The sequence below is a fragment of the Camponotus vicinus genome, unplaced genomic scaffold, assembly GCF_025532165.1.
Source record: "Camponotus vicinus isolate PSW18456_S1 unplaced genomic scaffold, iyCamVici1.0 SCAF_10, whole genome shotgun sequence".
Taxonomy (NCBI): Eukaryota; Metazoa; Arthropoda; class Insecta; order Hymenoptera; family Formicidae; genus Camponotus; species Camponotus vicinus.
In genome coordinates, this window is record NW_028141946.1 from 5298543 (window position 1) to 5321698 (window position 23156).

General features: G+C 42.2%; 1 long non-coding RNA gene across 1 annotated transcript in view; it reads left to right on the top strand.

Annotated features, from left to right (window-relative positions):
- LOC145960214 (uncharacterized) overlaps window positions 1-23156 on the top strand; it is a 264245-nt gene that overhangs the window by 164759 nt on the left and 76330 nt on the right. Inside the window, exon 4 of the long non-coding RNA XR_014435303.1 lies at window positions 979-1030. This is a non-coding gene — a long non-coding RNA (uncharacterized LOC145960214). The remainder of the gene's footprint in view (window positions 1-978; window positions 1031-23156) is intronic.

The window sequence follows — 23156 nt, forward strand, 5'->3', positions numbered from 1 at the left end:
TTTTGCAATATTATCACCATTATAAAATAACTTTTTTGCACCATGTATTCAGTTTTTGACAAAGTAATAATGTTTACCAAAAAGAGTTTTAAAGCGAGATCCTACCGGCGGGGTGGTTGTGGGAGGGGGGGGCCGAAGGCCCCCCTTGCACCCCCCGCGCGCGCGCGCGCGTGTGTGTGTAATATACATACATTTCTGATATTTTTTAATTTGTATAGAATTTAATACAATTTAATACAATTAAAAAATATCAGAAATGTATGTATATTACACACGCACACACGCGCGCGCGCGCGCGCGCGGGGGTGCAAGGGGGGCCTTCGGCCCCCCCTCCCGCAACCACCCCGCCGGTAGGATCTCGCTTTACAACTCTTTTTGGTAAACATTATTACTTTGTCAAAAACTGAATACATGGTGCAAAAAAGTTATTTCATAATGGTAACAATATTGCAAAACCATAAAATATTTTTATAAATATCTCGGAAACTAAGGCCGAGCGGCGGTAACATGTATAAGGAAAAGTTGTTCAGAATCATGCTCCCGACAACATATTTCAAGATCATTGAAATCGGTGAGGAATCGCTAATGTATATAATAATTACCAAAAAAATATATACATGCAATATATGTAAATATTTTTTATTTATATATAAATATATTATTTGGACTTTATTTATACAGTACCGGCTAAAAATATATCAGCTTCGTTTTTTGAGAATGACTTAACTCAAAGTGAATAACTTAATTCAAAATGTATATATTTCTATCTAGTCACATGTGTTAAGTAGATATATAGATTACTGAACAAAGACTTTTCATTCAATAATGGACACAGCAACTTGAGAAAAATTAATTAAATATATACACTTTGAATTAAATTATCCTCAAAAAATATAAAGATGATATATCTTTGACCGGTACTGTATATAAATATTATTTAGACGCTGTTTATAATTTATATATATTTATATTTTACAGATCAACAATATGTGCAACAGTGTCTGCAACTCTGGTGCTGCGCATCATATCGGTGAGTACTAAATAACTTTTTATTTTACAATCCTAAGGTAATAGATTTATAAAAATTATTAGATATGTATAAAATCTTTATACATAAGATAAAGAAGATAAAGAAAGTCGAAAAAATATTGAGTTATTAAAAAATATAAATTTATTAAAATCTTTCCAACAATTATCACTCAAAAAAAACTTTGAATTTATAATGATAAACAATGCAATGATAAGCAATATCTTTTATTATTTCTTCGTGCAAATTTAATATCTAAATTTATTATTTATTTTATAATATTGTATATTAAAAAATTCTTGAATTGAATCACATAGATCTATTATCTTTTGAAATGGATATGTTAGCCTTGTAACATTTAATCTTAGAAGATGTATAAATTTATTTTTATATAAAAAATGCAAATATATTATGGCATCCATTGTGAGATAAAAAATATCTTACGAACAGTCATTCTTGCATTAACTTAATATTAGAGAATTTCAAATTTCCGCTTCAAGTGCGCTTTAAACTTCGCTTCAAACTCAATTAAGTAATAGACTGCCGAATATTTAGATAAAATTAAAATAAAGTAGAAGATTCCAGTTAGGTTGGATAAATATTTTGTAAGGAAGCGCAAACATATTTGTGCAGGGGAAGATATTTTAATAATGTTAAAAGCAAAATTAAGAATAAAAAACATAGGTAGGCTGAAAAATGATTAACCAATAACAGAGCAGAAAGAATAAATAAAAAAGCGAGAGAGAGAGAGAGAGAGAGAGAGAGAGAGAGAGAGAGAGAGAGAGAGAGAGAGAGAGAGAGAGAGAGAGGAAGAGAGAAGAGGAAGGAGACATCGGTGTCATCTTGGAGCGCGAAACGACGCGTGTGTCCAGCGCGCGGCGAAGCGTTCTCTTAATGCGAGCCGAGTGCTTGGCAAACAGAGTCGCATTAGTGCGCACCCGATCCATTAATGAAATCAAAACGAACCCGAGAGAACAGCGTTCCTTTCGCTCGATTGCATCATTACAGCCGGTCGGTTGGTCGATCGGTCGGTCGGTGGAACGGTCGGTCCAGCGTGATGGATCAACCGTGGGATCATCGCACAAGTCCACCCGCTGCCGTCGACCGTTATGTCACACCATTATTTCATCCTTTATATATCTACGCGTTCATTCGTATATTTCGTCAGAGCCTAGCCGTTCGCGAGTGCGCCATTAATGCGCGTAATAATAGCCACAAGCGACAAGAGAGGGAAGATAGAAGGAGAGAAAGAGTCGAGGAATATCTCTGATATAAATTATACGTTGGAAAGGATATCGCTGGTCGTTCGTTAATCATAAATTACGTCCTACGAGAACAGAGATTTGTTTTGCGGTCTATTTCGGTTGATTATCTCGAATTTCGAGCAAAATGGCAAATGCGTATCGATGCATCTGATAACAAAAAAAAATATTGTGTTTAATTTCATATTTAATTTGATAAAACCGTTAAAAAATTTTCTCAATTAAAGGAAAATTTACTCCAAATTTAAAACATATACGATTCATTATTTATGCGGGAAATAATCAATCCCAATTGTTTCGTAATTGCTAATTCGGATCGCGAAAAGACACAGGATCGTAAAGATTCAGAATCGAACCGCTCGATCCCTATTTATTCATTCTTCGACTCACCGGGGCTAATAATTCCGGAAGTCGCGATACGGCGAGTCGCGAGCGAAACTTAAAAGGCGCTCCTTCGATCGGCCAGCCAGCATCGTCGCAAATCTCGCCGGGGACAGAGGCGAGGGCCACGCATCCAGCACCGACATGGCATGGCACGGCACGATACCGATACATATACGGTCGCGAACGGTGAATAATATCATCCGCCCGATTTGTACGCTATTAGCACGGGAGAGGATCTCCGATCGCGCCGGCGTAATTCTCTATCGGGCGACCGTTACTCCGTGAAAATCGCTCGTAAAGACCGGTGCCAGACTCGTAAGCGTATACGTCGGAGTCCTTTATTGCTCCATTCTTTCCAGCCGCCCCGGTCTACTAACGACGACGCGCGACGACGACCTATTCGTATTCGGATGCGACTCGCATAAATCCTCTTATCTCTCTTTAATACAACCTGCGCTCGGCTTTCGATTTCCCCGGTCGCCGAGGCGCGGTAAAAATAGCTATAGGAGAAGGACGGGTTCGGCTCTCGCATCGCGAGATCTTGCTTTCTTTCGTTGGATATTATAAATTTATTACGAACATCAATTTTCTCTCTCTCTTATGGGGTTGCATATCACGCTTTGCTGCAGAAAAAATTTTCAGTGATCACAAACGTCCTCTTCCGTTGCTATTATTGAGAAAAAAAGATACTCGGAAATTTCTCCGTTGTATCTAGATGCTCAGTTATATTTATGTGCACTATAATGCTTTATTAAGATGCGCAAACGTACCGAATGTAAATTCGTAACAGCTAATAAATTAAATTAATGGCCAATTTGGTATTTTTATGCAAGCGGATTTCTTATGAATCATGTTAATTTTCGCAATTTGAGTAATGCTTGTACTCCGCCGTTTAAATGTGTTAACTTTGCGTTTCGCCAGCTCTCTCTATATCCATCTCGGTAGTCGTTCGTATAATATAATATTTTAACGCGAGCAGCTGCGAGTAACTTTCGATCTAGCAAGCTAAAATCCCCGAGCTCTCGATTCGCAAGTACCTCGTAACTTTTGCAGAATGAACGCTTAATTGTTGTAATTTCCGGCGCGTTTGATCGCTGGCCTATACGAGGACGTCTTTTATTGCTCCATTCTTCGAGTATCGCCGGCTGCTGCGCGACTTATCCCTATCTCCCGCGAGAATTTATGTACGCGCGAATATCGTTGCCCCCTTATTTCTGCGGACACTATTCGCGCTCTCACCGTGGATTCTCTAGTCTCGGGTCGTCGATAAAGAAACCGTACTATCGCTACGGTAACGGCGCGTACAAGTACTCGGTAATGAAATATTTTTTAGACGGACCGCCGCATAACGAACGTGTATGTAACCTCTGTGCTGCGCCAAGGGCTTTCCAGACACAATCATGAGAAATCTGCAGGTGGAAGTACGCGTGACTATGCAACAGTCGGCGGACAAAGCAATCGCTTGATGCCCCGCGGAAATATTTAAATAGGAATTTGCAATTTGAATTAAGTTTTTGCATTAGTGTCATTTCGTTGAAGACATGATTGTCAAAAATCGTGGGAAATGTGCAAGAATTTACGTGCACTTTGAAACGAGGTCATTCCAACGATTGAAGATACCAGAGCATGCATTTTATATTTATATAACATATTTTTTTCTCTTCTCTCTCTCCTCTTTTTCTATCATACAATTTAAGATGTAACGATTGTTTTCATTTTAAAATATTAATACGTTGAAAGCCCTAATATATATCTCGCAGTATTAAATTAATTCGCCATCGAGTAATAAATAATTTATTGGCTGACCGGCCGTTTCGTAAAAGGCGGAAGGAAATCGCGAAAGATCGGTCGTGATCGAACGGGCGCTGCGCGAAATCGATGAGTCTCTCTCTCTCTCTCCATCTGTACTTTCCAAACGCACTGTACGTAAGTATCCGAGTGCAAGGTGCACGGTATTCTCAACAGTTTCCACCGTGCGCTATACATAATGGAGGTTAGCCGCAGGATGGTAAATCACAAGACGCCATGCGGGCGTAGTTATATCGTGCGTGCGTGATGGAAGATTAGTACGGCATTGTGCGAGCACCGTGGAGGCACGCGATGATTTATCGCATACGAAAACGCGTAGGGTGACTCTCGCCGATGATCGCTACCTTCACGCGGACGTTCCGAAACGGAAAGTCGTCTCGCCGAGCCACGCAATCACGTGTCATTCTCGAGAACGCCGTAAAGTCCATTTTATTCCGGTTCGTGTCAAGTGACGTCGACTAATTGGCACGTATTGTAAATTTCACGCGCTGATATCCCGGAATCTCAACCAACTAACGTTATTAATCGAATGAATGACATTTAAATAGAAATTCTGCGTACTAAAAATTCTCGAGAACGCATAGATTCAATTTGCATCCGTCACTTCGAGCAGACAAACGTAATAACGATTTGAAATTTTTCATAGAGCGGTGAGATTTTAAATCATTGTAAAAAAAAATGTTGGAGAGCGTTAGAAAGCGAGTAGATCCGTGATTACATTCTCGCTAGCACGGTAGTTCGATAACGTTTCGCAGAAGGTAGTTAAAATTCGGAAGGGACCTGAATGCCGGGGAACAAGGAGCGCGCGTGAGAGAGGATAGCTGTCCCGGCGGAAACCGCCAGAGTACGAGACAAAACCGCACTACTGTAAATGGTAGCAGCCTGCAATCATCATATTTCTTGATGATGGCCGGCCGAGGCTGGCGTACGTAGGAACGTGCATGCGCGGGGACAGAGGATAGTCGGGTCCCTTGAAGAGAACCACGAGACCGAACCGCAAAACCGTTCTGTTCCTTATTGCTCGACCTCCGTCGGTCGCGCGCTTCTCTTCTCCACCCTGCAGCACTAACGTACCCGGCCGCGGCCTAGGCAGAACGATTGAGACCACAGAGCACTTAAGACCCCCGTACGAGCTCGTACGTGGAACGCTCGCCCGACGACGTTCAACCTGATTTCTCCATTGACCCCTCGGTGATGGGCATTTGAACTGAATTATTCGATGGGAAGCAACTTTATGTAGAATAACTTCGCCCACTGCTATAATCGACTCGACGTCTTACGTGCGATCCGTTATGAAACATCCTACGCGATATCGCGATCTATGCGTGAGATAAAATATCACAAGAATCGTAACATTTATGTAGGTAAAATTTTTTTTACTTGTGATTAATATCGTTAACAAATACGAGAAAAAATACAACACATATGAGATGTTTCCTTCTTAAAAATTATTCATATTACAGAGATAATATATCGTCTCATCTTTTAATTCATATTTATAGATTTATTATCATTACGATATTTTTAATAACTTCAACATATTCAATTAGTACTTTCGCGATCCGAGAGATAGACTATTACCGAGCAAGACAGCGAGAGCGCGAGCTTGGAGCACTTAAACTAATTGACTAATTACGACGAGACAGGTGAGAGGATCTGGGATGAGCGGTGAGAAAAGAGAGCGCGGCGGGAGGCGCGAGTTTGCGGGATAAGAAATTGGAAAGCATTATAATAGGATGTTTTTGATGCTCTTTATTGCGATGGGGATGCGGTCGTGTATATCAAGTAATACGTGGGCACGCATTGCGTTTCTGACGCGCTATAGAGAGTGTTGTACGGTACCGGATAACTCGCTCCGCGGCTAACAACCTATCCGTGTTTCCATGCGATACTATGTATCGCGCGCGAGTGATTACGCAACTATTACTATCACTGTTACTGCCACCATAATTATGGCTCTAATTACGGTAACTCTGATAATTATACCTTGATACGTTCGAACATGCAACGCGATGTGATGACTGGATTAACTGTTCTATCTCGGCCTTTCTCATCCTCTTGTGCATTTATTATCGACCAATGTGAAAACTATCGTACTGATCTATTTTAAAAAGACGATTTTTAATTTTTACGAACTTGAAAAAAGTTTTTTTTTAATTTAATAAATTTAAAATTTCTTTTAAATTTAGAAAAATTTAATTTTTGTAATATTCTGATCTCGAGATGTTTTAGCCTGTCACCTTGACTTGCTTGGTAATGTCTCATGACACTTTCTTTGCCAAGGCCAAAAAAGGATCTCGGGGGAAAAGAGTTCGGAAGGTTGTGGGTTCCAAGGTTAACGCATGGAATTCTCTCGAGCGATGTATAACCGCGCGCGGAATTCACGTTATAAATCAGATGCTGGGAAACGAAAAAAATGCGGTGCGTTGTCGCTGGTAGTCCTCGGTGGCCCATGTAGTATCTCGTTGCTCGCGATGTTAGGTAGTATTTTGTGAGAGTTTCAGAGTCCACTTGCCGGGAGAAACCACGTACATACCGTTGTCAAACGTAACGCGGTCGCTCCCGCGGGGTCTGGACCATGGCAACAAATTTTTGTTCGGTTGCGTTAGTGTTAATGTTAATTCGACGAGCTTATTTAATGATATAGCCAGTGAGTATTTTGCATGCTCCGGTTTCAAAAGTAGAAAGTGCTGCTTTTATAATTTTACAATAAATAAAAAAAATAGAAAAATAAAAAAGAAAATGTAAAGCGAGGAAGATCGATCGTTACTTTGATTTCTTTTGCTGACCAAAAATTGACTAAATAGGAAACTTTTTGTGAAATAAAGAGCACGATTTACGAGGCAAGGCGACGGTATAAGACGCGATGTAAAGAAGCGACCGGTCCTTAATCAGGGCAAAGCAGAGTGACCAGTTAAGCGCGATCGAAGCGGTCGAAAGAGAGAAAGAGGGATTGAAAGTGCGAGAGGAGTAAAAGCGGAGCGGGAGGACGGAGGAGCCACCGAACCCATGCGTCATTGGATTAAGATTGTAACCAAATTATTCATCCGGTAGGCGTCCCGCGTAAGATACCAACACGAGCAGAAGTTAGGTACGCGTAAAGGCGTTGCTTTGCAACGAGCGATAACACTGGCTGATATATGGGGACCACACAAAGCGCGTAACGGAACCTTAAATCGGAATTAATAGTGCCCTTTGCGAGACCCCGCGGGACCTTCGTAGGGACCTCGTTCTCACTTGTTCAAGCGCATCTCGTAAATCGATAATAACGAGGAAGAATTGGTAGAAAAATTGAGTAATCTCGCGTATCTCGCAGGAGAAATTCAAGAACCATGAGAACGTGTACCGTATCGTGCTTCTAATAAAAATATATATGATTATAAACATAATGCATTGTGGAAATTTTTTGTGAAAATTAATTATTTTATTTTAAAGCAAAATTTATTTTATTTTACTTTAATATATTTAAATAATATATATTAATAATACTAACATATATAAAATATATTATTTATTTTAAAAATTATGTCAGCATTAAATTAGTGTTATAGGTAAAAATTGGAAAGAAAAACTAATTTAAAAAATAGCGTCTGAAACTGACTTTTCAAGACTAAAATTTTTACTTTTAAAGTCGCATGTTACACATGATGATTTTCTTGTAGATTACAAAATAAAAAAAAATGACACGATTTAGAATTTGAATATGTAAAGTTCAATGGTGAATGAGACAGCAAGGATTGTAAAAGCGATTTTTCCAAGAACTTGCGGTCTTGTCGCGCGTACCAGCATCGGTCGGTCCCTTTACCGTCGTCGCTCTGAACATTCGTCCGGAAAGTCAAACAATGCGACGTGCAGATTCCGTCTTATTTACTCCTGCTGGATAGCTGGTGGAAGGACCCTCGACATGCAAAGCACGCCTTGTCATTTGCTCCCATCTCGACCGGATCGGCTTACGTTCCACTCGGTTCGAGAAAACGTCCACGCACTTGGAGATCAACTCCCACGAGACATGACGTTGACCTTTTTCCTTCATTTCTACCTTTGTTAACACAGTTTCTTTATCTCGATAAGGCGTAACTATGATATATTCATCGTTATCTGTTAATTCGATCATTTTTTAAACCTTAATCAGATCTAATATTAGATTTCATTTGCGTTTCACTAAATCTGAGATAAAATTAAATAAGAATATTACATTGAGATTTTATTATTTTTCTCCAATTACATTCTCGATAGCGAAGAGTCGTTATCACGTAAAGATTACGTCTTTGATTCTTATATTGCGTACGCGCGTTTCGCCGTTTAAACGATCGCTAATACGTGTGTGTTACGACGATTTTCAGTTTACACAAAAGTTTTCACGCAATAGCGAAACAACGCCGCGGGCCCTCGAAACAAAACATACATTACGTATGGTTGCATCGCCGTTTGAACGACTACGTAGAATCATTGAAGCCTGAAATTGCGCCATTCGCACGAGTGACGCTGTTCTCACCTTCGCGACGCGGATTGCGCGACGAACGTGCGAAGTAGCCAGGAGAGAAATCACACAGAGAGAGACGCGGACGTTTCCGTTATAATACCTACGTCTCCTCGTCTCTCTCTCTCTTTCTCTCTCGCGGTGGAAACTTTCTCGGAGATAGTGCAAACACTATTATCGGCATTATACGATAAGTCGAATTGCGGGTCGCGGAGGTCCTCGCACGCCGTGCTTTAATGTTCGCGCAGAATTTTTTGAGAAAGTCATCGCGTCGCGAGAACGCCGATCCTCCAGCTGAGTGACAACAGGTGCTCCCGGATTTACGCTTTGCCGCTGCGATTAGCATTTTACTCGCGTAAAATTTATCTCCCAGTCATTCGCATAATACAGTTAATCCCTTACAGCAGCCTCGTCGGGCCTTTCTCAAGTTCTTTCGCTTCGATACATCGGTGCTAAGTGCCGTTGAAGAAACCATAGATGCTTCTACAGTTGGATACTGAATGACGATGTTTCATGACTAAAATTAATGGGATTAGGTTAATGAAATTAATATTGATCCACTTGTCTCACTTTGATATATTTAACAGGAAAATAACGGAAGTGTTGTATTCTTCTGATAATGAGACAATGATCTCTCTCTCTCTCTCTTTCTTTCTCTTTTTATAATTAATGTTACGAATAACGTGAAGAATTAATTGTATCAATGTTTTGATTTTATTAAATAAATGAAGGTACAGGTTGTAGTAGTATCTCACAATTCGTTGCGAGACAAGCATAGTTAATTCCTATATTACCAATGTGTGGTTATATAAGACTCGATTGCTAAATTTAACTAAGCCTAAGATTACTAATAGTTGCTGTCAACTGCTGCCAATGCTATAAGAATATAAATGATTTAGGTACTTTCAACGAAGATGAATGAGAATCTGGACATATTAGATTCCGCGAAAGTTGCAGACAACTTGTTAAATCATGATCAGTCGTTGCAATTATTGGAGCGACCGAAGTGTCGTACTGAAAGTATTTATACAAGGATGATGATTTTCTGAAAAATGTCATTTGAATAGAGACCGATGCCTATAACAGCTAATGAGATAGAATTTATAATTTCGTTCTATTCATGTCTGTGTGTATCTTCACGAGATACGCGTCGTAAGAAATTGTATACGTTTCATTCGATCCGCGGATTTAAATAATCACTGGCGAATCTCTTTGTTAATAAACCATTCGCCGACTCGTTTATCCATCCACTGTGGAAAAAAAGCTATTCCATATATTTATGTCGAATCCTTGTGAGACATCAATCGTCGATTGTCAATTGACAGTCAAAAAGAGAAATTTCTTCTTTCCTTTTCCTTCCTTTCCGTTTTCCCATTGTTGAAAAAAAGAAATAAATGATTGACAAATTCGCGACGGATACACAGTTATATTTCTACGCTTCTGAGTTTGTGCATCAAACCATAATAGGACTAGTTAACCGAGCGCAGTAAGTCAACGGTCAGTCGGCAAGCCGGAATCGCGATGTTCAATAGAAAGGATCGAAGAAGGAAAACGTGATATTTATCGTACACGTTGGGATTAAAGTAGTTCTTGGAATGCGGGGACTACGGTTAAGTGGATTACGGATCTGTCTCTGTATAGCGACTAAAGTGCTTTAAATTTTTCTGATCTCGATTAGGGTCACCGGTCTTTCCCTTTTTCTACCGGCCTTCTTTGAATTTTTCTAATCTCGATTAGGGTCACTGGTCTTTTCTATTTTTCTACGTAAATATCATTAAATATCTTTATTATACATCACTTTTTGTCACAATATTTAACAAAAGAGACAAAAGAAACCTAGATACAAAAAGAATTAAAGATGTAAAATTTGACATGGATTTTATTCCATGAAAAAATGTATAAAGCATTTTTTTACGTAAAGAGAAATGAGCTAAATCAAAAAATTGCTTTATGTATCGGTGGGTTACCTTTGTTTCGACAGTTTATTTCAAAACGGTTCCGGAACAAGGTCGAAATAACAGAAACGATAGGATAATCGATGCCGCGTGATATGGTGATTACGCAGGTGGATCAGTCGCGTCTCTGTCGACGAGGGTGAATAATCGATTAATCGATTGTATGTTCGTCGATGCCAAGGAGATAGCTGCGGACAGCTGGACGCATATAAATGAGCGAAAGAGAAAGAGAAGAAGGGAGAGAGAGAGAGAAACAGGCGCATCTCGTGGTATTCGAGCACGTCCTAACAATTAGCTTGAGAACGAACGAGTCAGCTAGCGATTTGTCGCGCGAGATTTATAGCTTCATACACCGAGAAAGGATCTTCCTTTTCCTCTCTTCCTTCATCCTTTTGCGGATTTGCTTCTCCGATCCGTGTATATGGGGAACCCATCTGCGCTCCGAGAAAGCACATGTGCCCCCGCGACTCGTGTATGCTTCAACATCGAAAGAGTTCTCGCATCCCGACAAATCCTCAACGTGATCGGCAAGATTTGCTACCTCAACGTATTTACCGAGAAATCCTCCTCTTAACCGTGATCTACCGGAATGTCTGAGAAAGGAGGCGGTCATATCGTGCACCGCTTCCGGTTCGTCGTCCTGCGAGGAAGCGCGCCGAGTAAATTTAATCGCCACGACCTATCGTGGATGAGAGAGAGAGGGTCGAAGCAAGTTCCAGCGGAATTTTATCACATAACGTCGATATCCTGGAACGAGAATAAACAACTCGCTTTATTATACATAAATAGAAAGCAATGAAAAAAAGAATTTTTTTTAAATACATTTTTTTATGTTTTTTACTACATACAATTTTCATAAAATTATAAATTTACTTTTCTTAGTTTCACTTAATTTAAGAGTTGATTCAAGATTGATTAGGAATAGACATGAGCCAATCCGTTAATTTTTACTACTTTATCCGACAAGAACGCTTTTCTTATTTCATTGCGAATACTTTTGTTTTTGTTATCTCGTCCGTAGCATAAGTTTCGCATGGTTTTTTATGAGAATGTACGGGATTAGCGAAAAAGAGACCATTATTTTTTATCTACTCTCATATCAATATTATTACCGCCCGAGAAACTGCAAATGCAGCTTTCGCGGCAACGCCAATCTAATTTACGTTTCTCCTCGCGTCGATACACCTACGCCCGCAGAAATTATCCTTTCCTGCATTACATTATCCTTATTTACAACCCTCTTACTACTATGTTGCCGATAATCGCGTCTTTATCTATCCGCGGTGATAGGAGCGAGAGAGAGAGAGAGAGAGAGAGAGAGAGAGAGAGAGAGAGAGAGAAAGAGAGAGAGAGAAAGAGAGAGAGAGAAAGAGGAGAGTGGCGATGGATCTCGAGAAAAATCGATGTCGCGGCGGATTTACACTACGGCGGCGCATGTACGTGGCGAATTCTCCTATGATCTCCGGTTACAGAGATGAGCGCGAGATACGGTGGTGCAGAAACAAGTGTAAAGACCACCGTAAAACGTAGTAATTATGCGATAGCGCGACACTTACAACATTGTATTTTATACCACACGTGCGTGCGAGCGGCACCGCCTTTTCGCGAACATCAAGTACGAGCTGTGCGAAGATGACGCATTCGATTTACTGAAACGTCAAATCGGTCAAGGATTCAGCCAGAAGAGATATCTCTCTTGCTTTTTTTTTCTCTCTTTCCTACGACAACGATCAACGATAAACCGATTGGAATCGCGTTGATCGTAGCTTGATTGATCGGCTGGGAGACTCGTAAAAATTCGTACGCGCTCGTAAGATGTACACGCGCGAGAAGAAGGAGGAGGAGGAGGAGGGGGAGGCGCAGGCGATCGCGAGAAAGCAGGAAGGTCGAGAAGTTCGAGGAGAGCCTAGCGGTCGAGACCTCGTAGGAATGCAACGGCCGGCTCGAATTAATAGATCGAGGGACCCAGGCGAATTTATCCGCTTCGCGGCGGCAAGCTTAAAAGCGGCGCGGGTCTCCTTTGCATCTCGATCCTCGCGGCGGCGACCGGGGACGCACGCGGGGGCCCGTATCGCGAACCTTGCACACTCTCACACGCAACGCACATATCGCAAAAGATCCCATGAGACAGAGAGGAAACTGTATAGCGAATATAGGAGAAAGGAGAGGGAGAGGGAGAAAGAAAGAGACGGCGCTGACGTTAAAGTCGAGAGCACAAACCGGGATATGCCTGCGTACACATCTATGCTGTGTTCCTCCGGAGACAGAAAAGAACCCGACTTGGCTCGAGTCGCACTCTCCTTTATAGAGAGCCTTGACCTTCCTCTATTGAAAGGATTGGTACGCCGAGAGGACGCGTATGCGACGGCTACGGACGAATGGGTAACGGGAGATAGCGTGTGGATGGATAGATGGATAGTTAGATGGATGGCGCGTCGGAAGTTACGCGCTAGAGTCACCCATCGATCTTCAAATTTCGCTTATCGGTGAGGAATTAAAGACAAGAGATTAAGAGTTTAGAAAAAATAAATGCATCGAGAGAAACGCGCTTATCTTTATATTTTCATTAATTTAAAAGAATATAAAGAGGAGCAAAATGCTTCATAAATTCGATATTTTATTTCTCTATTTATATAAAACAACCTGACTTAAAAAATAATTATAAATATTTCGAATATTTTAACACTTGAATCGAATGTAAAGTGTTCAAAAATGCGAGAATCACATTTGGCTAGATATCTGGAAACGGAGGAGACATTTGAAATAATAGCGAATACCATTTAAAGATCAGAAAGATGAAAAAAGTCTGATTTGTTAAGTCGGCCTTTGGGCCGCGCGCGATCGATAACGCTCGTATAGAGGATATTTTTTTGCAATTAAGCAACAATGTGTCTGTCTCGATGCCGCCATGGTTATATGGACGCGATGCACCTGCGCGCCTGATCGCGGCGCGACGCATGTTCGATAATCGACTGTCGAAGAATCTTCCGGTGTCGGATGTCACGTTTGCCCACGTCACGGGGATAGTCGCACCGCGAGAACGAGCGTTGACTATAAAGAAGTAGAAACGTGTTTCCACGTCTAAATCTCTATACCACCTGTATTTGTCCGTTTTATTTGCAATTCCGTTGACTTGTCATATTTTTTTACACATTATTCGTATGCATCACATATTCCTATTATCGGTGAGATTTGCCTTTTATTTTATTACATAAACATTTTAAGATTTCGCATTTCAGAGGATAAGACATTTATTTGAAATTATTATCAAAAATATAACATTGACATTTTCTCTCGATTAATCATCGATGAGGTAAACTCGTGGATTAAATTCAATACGAAAGTCTTTCGAGTTAGCGTGAGACCATTCGAAACTACGAAGGTGACAAGGACGAATCCGTGCGACACGTACACGCGAAGACATTCGAGACATTAGCTATCGAATCGTTGCTACGTATAAGAAATAGTTAAACGTCGACGCGAGGGAGAAATCGTTGGTCGGGTCGTGGTTTTATCAGAACGATATGTCAGCGCGTGACAGCGCGGTGTGTAGACATCGGTCATCGAGCGAGCCGCATTTCTCACCTCTCGGAGCTTAGGGAGGTAAAAGAACGTCGCCGACGGTGCCATGTCGAATCGCTCGATTAAATTACGCCATTTTTCACGGCCTCGTTTCCGTCGTAACCCCGCGCCACATTCGTCCGCCCTCGCCCCGCTCCGTGACCCGGTATCAAGATAGCAACCATTCCCAATAACCACGATTTCCGTTATCTAATCGCCGCGAGGACGTTGCGGTTTTATCCCATCGGTTATATACGATGACAGCATTTCATTTCTGCGAAATCGAATAGAAGATAAACGGAAGACGACAACAGTGCGGAAATGCCATTTGATACGTGTCATAGTAGATATATATATATGTGTGTGTGGTTGGGAAAATAAAAAAATATAAAAGATACCAGGGGAAAGGAAAATAGAAAATAATTCGCGATAAAAAAATGCCAGATCTTCCGGAGAAACCGCAAGGTGTATTAATATAAAAGATAACGTCGAGCAGCGGGCGCTTCGTCCCGAGGGAGAGAGAAAGAGAGAAAGGACGGTTTTCGTACTTTGAACCTAGGTGGTCAATATCTCTCCCGCCTCGATCCCGTTTGAAACACTAGACGGCCCGGCTGCGTAACATTGAGTAATGCGGTGCGGAGTGGCGGTAATGAGGGACATTAATATGCAATGAAAATGTCCCTACGTGGACCGTGTTATTCGAGAGTGCGTGGGGAGTGTGAAGCGCGCGATAGCGTCGCGATAGCCGGCTAATATTAATAGGGACCCTTCATTGTTCTACGATACACCGCGCCGGTCGCGAGAAGGCCCGAACCCCCGGATACCCCCCTCTCTCCTTCCCGCTCCCCTTGATCGGCGTGCTCTCTCTTTCTCTCTCCGTTTTCATCTCCACCTGGACTCACGAAATCATACGAGGTAGATCTCGGTTTCGTATTAAGATTACGATGTACCGGCGACATTATCTATCTGTCGCGGAGAGATTTTCTACGTGATGGATTAACGAGCCGTAATTATCTCGTGGCGTTTCTATCTTTTCCCTCGATCGTACATACCATGTAAAATCATTCTCAGTCAAGTATTGCCATATAACACGAAAACAACGTTATATATACATGTAATTTCCAGATATAATTCATTCTGTTCTTAAACGCATTGATTTTTTCGAAATTTTCAATCTCAGTCTTCTCGCGTTTAAGGTTTCTAGAGGATTTTAATTTTAATTTATATAGAAATTGGAGCTTTTACTTTATATTTTAAATAGATAGTAAACAAACTTTTGCTACTTGGAAATTTAAAATATTTTTGACAAAATTATAAAATAAATAAATTAAACAAGTTAATAAATAAGTAAGTAAATTAATTAATTAATTAATTAATAAGTTAATAAATTGCAGAGAAGACAATCGAATGACTTAAAAGTGTGAAAGTAAATGTCAGATTAAAAATGGAGATCGAAAGTGGCAGAAAAATTGCGAGAATACTCGGGTTGCCACATGTTGTACATGTAATATGAATGACGCGCCTCTCGTTATCCTTCTACACAAGTGTCCCGAATTCGACGGCACGCGCATACAAATGAGCGTACAATTTTCGCGCGCTTGACGGCCGTGTAATTAGCGAGCACGCGCGGATATGCATATAATTCCGCCGTTTGAGCGCGTCGGATGTTACTCGCGCACATCCTTGCGGTGCCCTTCGTTACAAGGATCACCATCGCCTCCCCTTCGGCCCTCGATCTTTCGTCTCTCGCGCCTCGTCTCTCCTTCCGTCGAGAGGAGTGTTCGCGCGCGTTTCTACCCGCGCGATCCCGCTTCATACAAATAACATGAGAAAGAGGGCGGCCGCGCCGAAGCCGAGGGATTTGGCACGACTTGGTCTCGCCTCTAAATTAGTAATTGCAGCCTCCGTGACGTGGTGGGCGCACGGATAAAAAGCGGCTGTAATGCCCGGCGATACGAGGTCACGAACCGGGCTAAAGTGAATACTTACCCGTTGCTTCCTCGCACACGCTCGCCCGGCTAGCTGTGCATCGCTATGTGCGTGTTATGCGCGCGAACGTGTGTGTATGTGTGCGCCTATATGCGAGCAAGCCGAAGAGGGGGCGTAATCCGCGGCGACGTGTATTCCCACGTCGTGCTTTCTCCGGTGCGAGCGAGTAGAACGCTTCGTGAATCGAGCGAGGCTCGGCCTGTGCTCTCGGTAATCCTCTCGGCGGCCCTCTGCTTCCGAGGCCCGATCGTCACGATCGATCGATCGATCGATCGATCGATCCGCACCGATCGCCCGCTCGACCTCGCTCCGTACGGACGAGGTCAGCAGGTAGATCGTCTGCGGCTATTATAACGAGATCGGCGAGAGAACTTCGCGGCTTCGAGATTGTCGGGCGTTAGATATATGTATGTTCGCGTTCCACTAGACTTGCTTTCCAGACCCGAGGCCTCGGCCGGAGCTGATCTGACCTGTCGCAGAAATTATAGTTTTCCATTCTCAGACTTGTATTCATAAATCTTCTTTTTTTAGTAACACGCATATAATTATCTAATATAATTGGATGTAATAAATAATTTTTAAAATCTATCCCTCTTCTTTCAGCTACAGATTTTTTTAAGTGAATTTCAAGTAAGCTTTTTAAATAAAAACTTGTGCACGCAATTTAATTTGTTGTTGATTTAATCATATATTAATCTTTTGTTTGAAAATATTGTACAGAAAATTAATAAATTATAGTCTGCTTGCCCATATTATTAGATGACGATTCGCATATCTCGCTCCATTAAACGTACATTTTCTCTTTGCATTTTCTTTTCCGTACATCTTAAAAGCGCGATTACATCCAGCATCCATGCGGAAAAAAAAATTCCGCCGCGCGATTCGATCAGACTACATACTCTTCGAGCGCGAGTCGAGGTGAATTCTGAATAATAAAAGATTACGGAGTCTGTGCACGATCGCCTGTGCATCTCGATTACAATTTATGCCTGAGTTTACATCAAGCTTTAAACCTTAAAAGCGCGCACGTGCATGATACCGCGCGCGAACACGAGCGTCTAGGCACCGAAAGAAAAGTCAAGTGTTAATTAATACCCTGCGCCGAGAGGATCCCCTCTCGGCCGGCACGAGCGGAATGCGGCACTGTTCCGCCGTTCAGCCGAACAGATCTGGAAATATCATTAACGGGAATGCAAATCTGGGCTTAGCCTCGCGGTATGTGCATTACCGAGCGCGCGGACGTCACCGGCGATTTTCCAATCCGGTTTTATTACGACTTCCAACGAAACGCTCCTCTCCCCCTCGCGCGATTCTCCTCGCGCTAAGTAGCGTCGAGCAACATTAATCGGAACATTGTACAGCGCGAGTGAGCGTCTCCTCTGATGTGTGACGCTCATCGTTTCCCGAAGGGAAAAACGCCGCTGGCGAGGTTGCGTCTGCTTGTCGTGATGCGCCAAGAGGCGATAAAGCGCGTGCATTGCGTATTACGATCTGTATATCTGCCGCGACATTGCGAGAATCTTGATTTTTATAGTTTCACGAGACCCTTCGGCAGAATTTCACGCCTTTGGTAAAACAACGACGAGAATTACGGCGGTTATTATCGACTCGGCGTATCTTTGTAATGATACTCGAGAGTCTCGGGGGTGCGAATATTATTAATTACTGGAAAATTGTGCGCAAACGATAAGCGTTCGACAATTAGTCGGCGAGATATGCAGATGTATTTTATATGCGCGCTGCGTTTTAATACGTTTATATTTCTTTTACATATGTGTAATAAAGCGAGTGCATTTTAAATGTGTTAAGACTACAAAAACGATATTTACTTAAGCAAAGTTTGCTTCGTCAACAAAGAAAAGAGATTAAATAATTTATTAAAATTAATTTTTAAATTATATCTGTAATTTTTTTTATTATATAACCACGTTATTCAAAGTGTTCTAAATACGCAAGAAAATACTTAAAATTAATAAAATAGATACATGTGTGCTATCAACACAACATTTACATAAAATTATGGCAGTCCATTGTGTATTATTGATTGAATTATTATTATAATTTTAATATTTCATAATATGTCTTCACCATATTTTATATACATATATAATGATCGAATATTCGAGTTGGGATACTGCAACGCGGCACGTATAATCGCGCGTCTCCTCGCGCTCTGGCCCAAATCAGGCTTGAAAGCGCGAGGCGAGCGAGCGGCGCAACACAAGCTGGGAGGGGTCGGTACGTCAGGTTCGCACGCGGGCACGTTTTAAAGCAACGAGTTGCCCCGTCAAAACGGGCAACGAGCGAGGCGAGGGCGGCGAGGGCCCGATTTCAATAAGCGAGTCCATGGCTCGCCTTTTATTTATTTTCCGTAGCCCAAGGAGAGGAAGAAAGAGAGGAAGAGAGAGGTCACCGCCTCCGCTCGTTGCTTCGCCCAGGCCCCTCTCGCACCGGATGAACCGGGTGATGCGCGCAGGGCGAGTGATGCGGGGACCGTGAATGAGGGGGCATACACACCGCGTTATAACGCGGACACCTTACCATTACCGCGTCGTCCGTGTATTAGACGCCGAGGCGAGACTCGTGCAAGAGGGGGACGGGATTAGTACGCCCTCGCTGCCGTACACTACCGCTCATGTACCGCACAAGACTGACAAGGGAACCATCTCCGAGGGGCCCGATATTGTTGAAAGTTTCATTGCGCGTGCAAGTTAACATTGAGTTCGGAAACAATCATCTTTCTCGTCTCTGCGCGAATATATTATCCTCGCTACGTCTACTTCAATGTGTATGTATGATGGACGCGATTCTTTGCGATTTTATATTCAATCAAGATTTATCTCATTTCTCGGTCTATCTCCGATTTCCTTGTAAATGGAGCGTGAAGTGGAAAGTGCTCTTCGGGGGAATCTTCGGGGTGGTCGCGACGGCGGTGCAACGAGAGGCCGCCGAAGGCGCGACCTCGTCCGGAAGTCAGTCATACGGAACGAATCGATCCCGCCTGGATTTCCCAGCCGTTTGGCACGATGCCGATCGAAAATTCAATCTGCTGGACTCGGATCGGTGAATCGTTTCGCAAAGAGGAATTCGCCGGCCATTATCGAGCTCGTTTCTCACCTCGTTCATGCCCGTTGCTCGCGAGTGATCAGCGCGCGAGTAGAAAGAAAGCGCGCTAAAACGGCACGGACAAAAGCGCGTTCGAGATTCCTATTCGGTCGTGCTCTCGCGAGGAATTATGGCGGGTGGCGTGCCCTTTTGCACCGCCTGTCGATGTGCCGCCGCGTGATCGCGAAAACGATCGTAGTAGAGTCGATTAACCTTTCGCGATGGATCCAGTTCAAGACACCCGTGCGATGCGGCGATGCGAGTATCACGAATGGGGCCTTTCTCTCTCCCTCTCTCCCTCTTTCTCTCTTGCCCGCCCCTTCGATCGCTGTGATGCCCGAGGGATGATCTTCTCGCACCTCCGGTAACGCGTTTGCGATTTCGCCCAGGCCGACATAAGCCGCGCGATCGCTTTATTTTAGAGGCCGCCAATCTGCCGAGACAGGTAATAATCAAATTCAGCCGATGGAAAGAAACAAAATTAATCTTCTCGGCTGCCGCGAATCACACGTCTCGAGTTTGCATTTGTTTTCGCGCAAATTGTGCAGACTATTAATTTGCGGGAAACGTGTAATTTCTCTTCTGCAAAACGTTACAAAGCGAGAGAAGAATCGTCGTGTAGCGAGGATAAACCGAGTATAGGTTTCTAATTCCAGAACTCTTATAGGCGAGGCGGCACGTCTGCGGTTTCTTGAATTGATTTCGAGCGAGCTGTCGACACATATCGTATACCAGTTTTAATATCGTTGTTACATCAGTCCTCCACAGGCCTGATTGAGCGTTTAACTAGACAAACCGCTCGCGGGCGATACATTATAAGACTATTCATTTGCATCGCGGCTAACCGCTTCGCTACTCCCCTTGTCGCGGATTCATCCGCCTGCCACCCAGCCGAGAGAAAAATAATAATCCTCGTGAAATATCATGCGATATTAATCTACAGAGATCGTTGCCAATTTATCAATAGATTCCGCGCATCGTAATAAGCGCGAGTGAACGGCCAATTATTACTGGATCATCGATAAATACCGTTCATTATACGTTAAATATATCTCTCCGATTGGTATCTCAATCACTCCTCGCTTGCACGATATAATATTTAATTTATCGCTTGAATCGTGCAAAAAATATCAATTAAGAATTGCAGTTGCAGTTTGCAACATGTATGGCTGTCTCTCTTGCTCATCTCGATAAATCACCCTCCGTCGCAAACGTTTCGTTTATTTTGCATATCAGCGACGGTTACCGACGAAATTACTTGGGGATCGATGAAACTACGATAATATATATGCAACCCCTCTGTACATGCTGCTCTTTTGACAGAAATCATGGAGGATGATTAGGAAACTGAGGTCGAAGGTTATCGTTGAATCGCGCTAATCTTTTTAATTGCCCGCGGTAAATTACAGATTGAAATCACATGTTCGGAAATTTTACGCAAAAGCGGGAAACGTGTTTGCTAATAATTCTCGCTTTTTCGCACAAAAATATACTTGAATCGTATATTTACGTCTTTTCAACGAAAAAAAACTTTGAAATGTTATCGACTCTTATAGTCTTTCTATAAACAAAATCTGATACGATGCAATGTGAAAAATATGGATTATGTATCTGATCCTAAATGAAATATATGGATCATGCATACGCGAGCAACAAGTGCGATAATAACTCTCTCCCTATTTATCGCGCCAGAAAATTCGTTAAACGCATATGGGGTGCACTAGGGTTGAAAGAGTTTGGTCGAAAGTTGTGAGGTTGGAGGTGTCGGACGCCGTAGGGGGGCCTCGAGCCTAGCCGGTGCTACATCATCCACGGGGACAGCGTATCCACTTGTTAGCGAAGCGGGCACAGCCACTGCCTACAAATACGTTTCCGTCGTGATAAATGGACTGCAACTCTCGAAATACGAAGGCATTCCTACTCCGGGCGTTGCTTGATTAATGAACTACGGGATTTCTACGGTAAGTCTCCGTTCGCGGCGTCCGATCGACCTCTCCGGGTTCCCTCAGCCGTGGAACATCTACGACGAGTTGCCTCTCTCCCTGCGCCTCCACCGAGACTACGTCACTTCCGGATTGCTGTTTAAAATTAGATCTCATCGATTTTATTAAGATAAATTGTGGAAAAAAATAAGAGATTTGGAAAATATATATAAAAAATCATTTTGTAAAAAAGGATATAAAAAGCATACTTTATAAAGCATCTTTAAAAAATTTATATATTATTGATCGCGCGCGTATAAATCAAAGAAATGTGTAATTATATAAATATTTAATATTATTATTACACGTAGAGACAGAAGATAACGAAAAGATAATTGTGTATGTAAAAGAATTTGGAATATAATCTGTATATATCTCGTAAAAAATAGCTGTGCAAACATCTCGCCGCGTCGGGAGTTAATTTTCGCGCGTCGACACACACAAGCGAATTTGGCGTGTTCGTGAACTGGGACCTCACCTCACCTCAAGAGCGTGCGTCTACGTTGCTCGTGAAGATCGGGCCCGTTCGTGAAGCCGGGTAAGCGTAACGATAAATCAATAGCGGAGGCCCCGCGGTATTCTCGGTGGTGCCCATAATAAATTCATGAATTGTAAAACTGCTGCTCTCGCGCGGGACGAACCGTGGCATATTGGATTTATTGGTCGACCTGACCCCACTAAGACGCCTCGCTCGGGCCCCTTGGGTGGGTGGAGGGGAAGCGGAGGATTCGAGGGGGCCCACGGATGGGAAGAGGGGAGGGCGGGCGGGAAGGGTCGCAGGGGCGGTGGACAAAGGGTAGAGAGAGGCCGCGGGTGCGGGTGATGTATGAACGAGTTAACGGGTCGCTATCGATCACTCGTGTTACCAAATAATTTTCAATTATCGTCTATAAATCGAACGAGAGGTGCTGGCTGGTATATACGTGGCATTCGCTCGATTGCACGTCAATGGATAGACATCGAGGCGACCGGTTAATATCGATCAATGAAGCTCATCCGCGATGATATTTAAAGGTTTCCAGATCTGACACTCGGATAGTAGATCAATTGTGCAAGCGAGATTTTGTCGAGTTATGCAGTAAATTGTGAGTTACTTTCACTTTAACATAAGTGTATGATATGATTCAGGCAACTTATACGTTCTTTATTTTTACGACGAATATATTTTATCGGAACTGGAAAGTTATATAAAGTTAATAACGCGTTACTTGAAATGTTACAATTATTCTTTTTTTATAGCAGTATTGATATTTTTGTAATTAAAGTTTGATATCAACATATTGTCTTTACTGATACATTGCAATAATTATATAAAATATATAATAATTTTGATAATTTCAAATTTTACTCATTTATTTTATATAAGTTTGATTTGAAAGAATTTATTGAAACTGAAAGCGCAAAGCTTGTAGGTGATAAAGTTACGATATTAAATAACGGTAGTCGATGAAGCACTTGCATTCAATTTAGTGCCATTGTTCATCATGTTCATCATGTATGTTTAACGAACGATCGTTCGATTTCAAACTCAATTTCCACTGAATGCTATGCTGTCAGTCAGCGATACCAAAGCGTAAATTAAGCGATATTAAAAACGCGCCG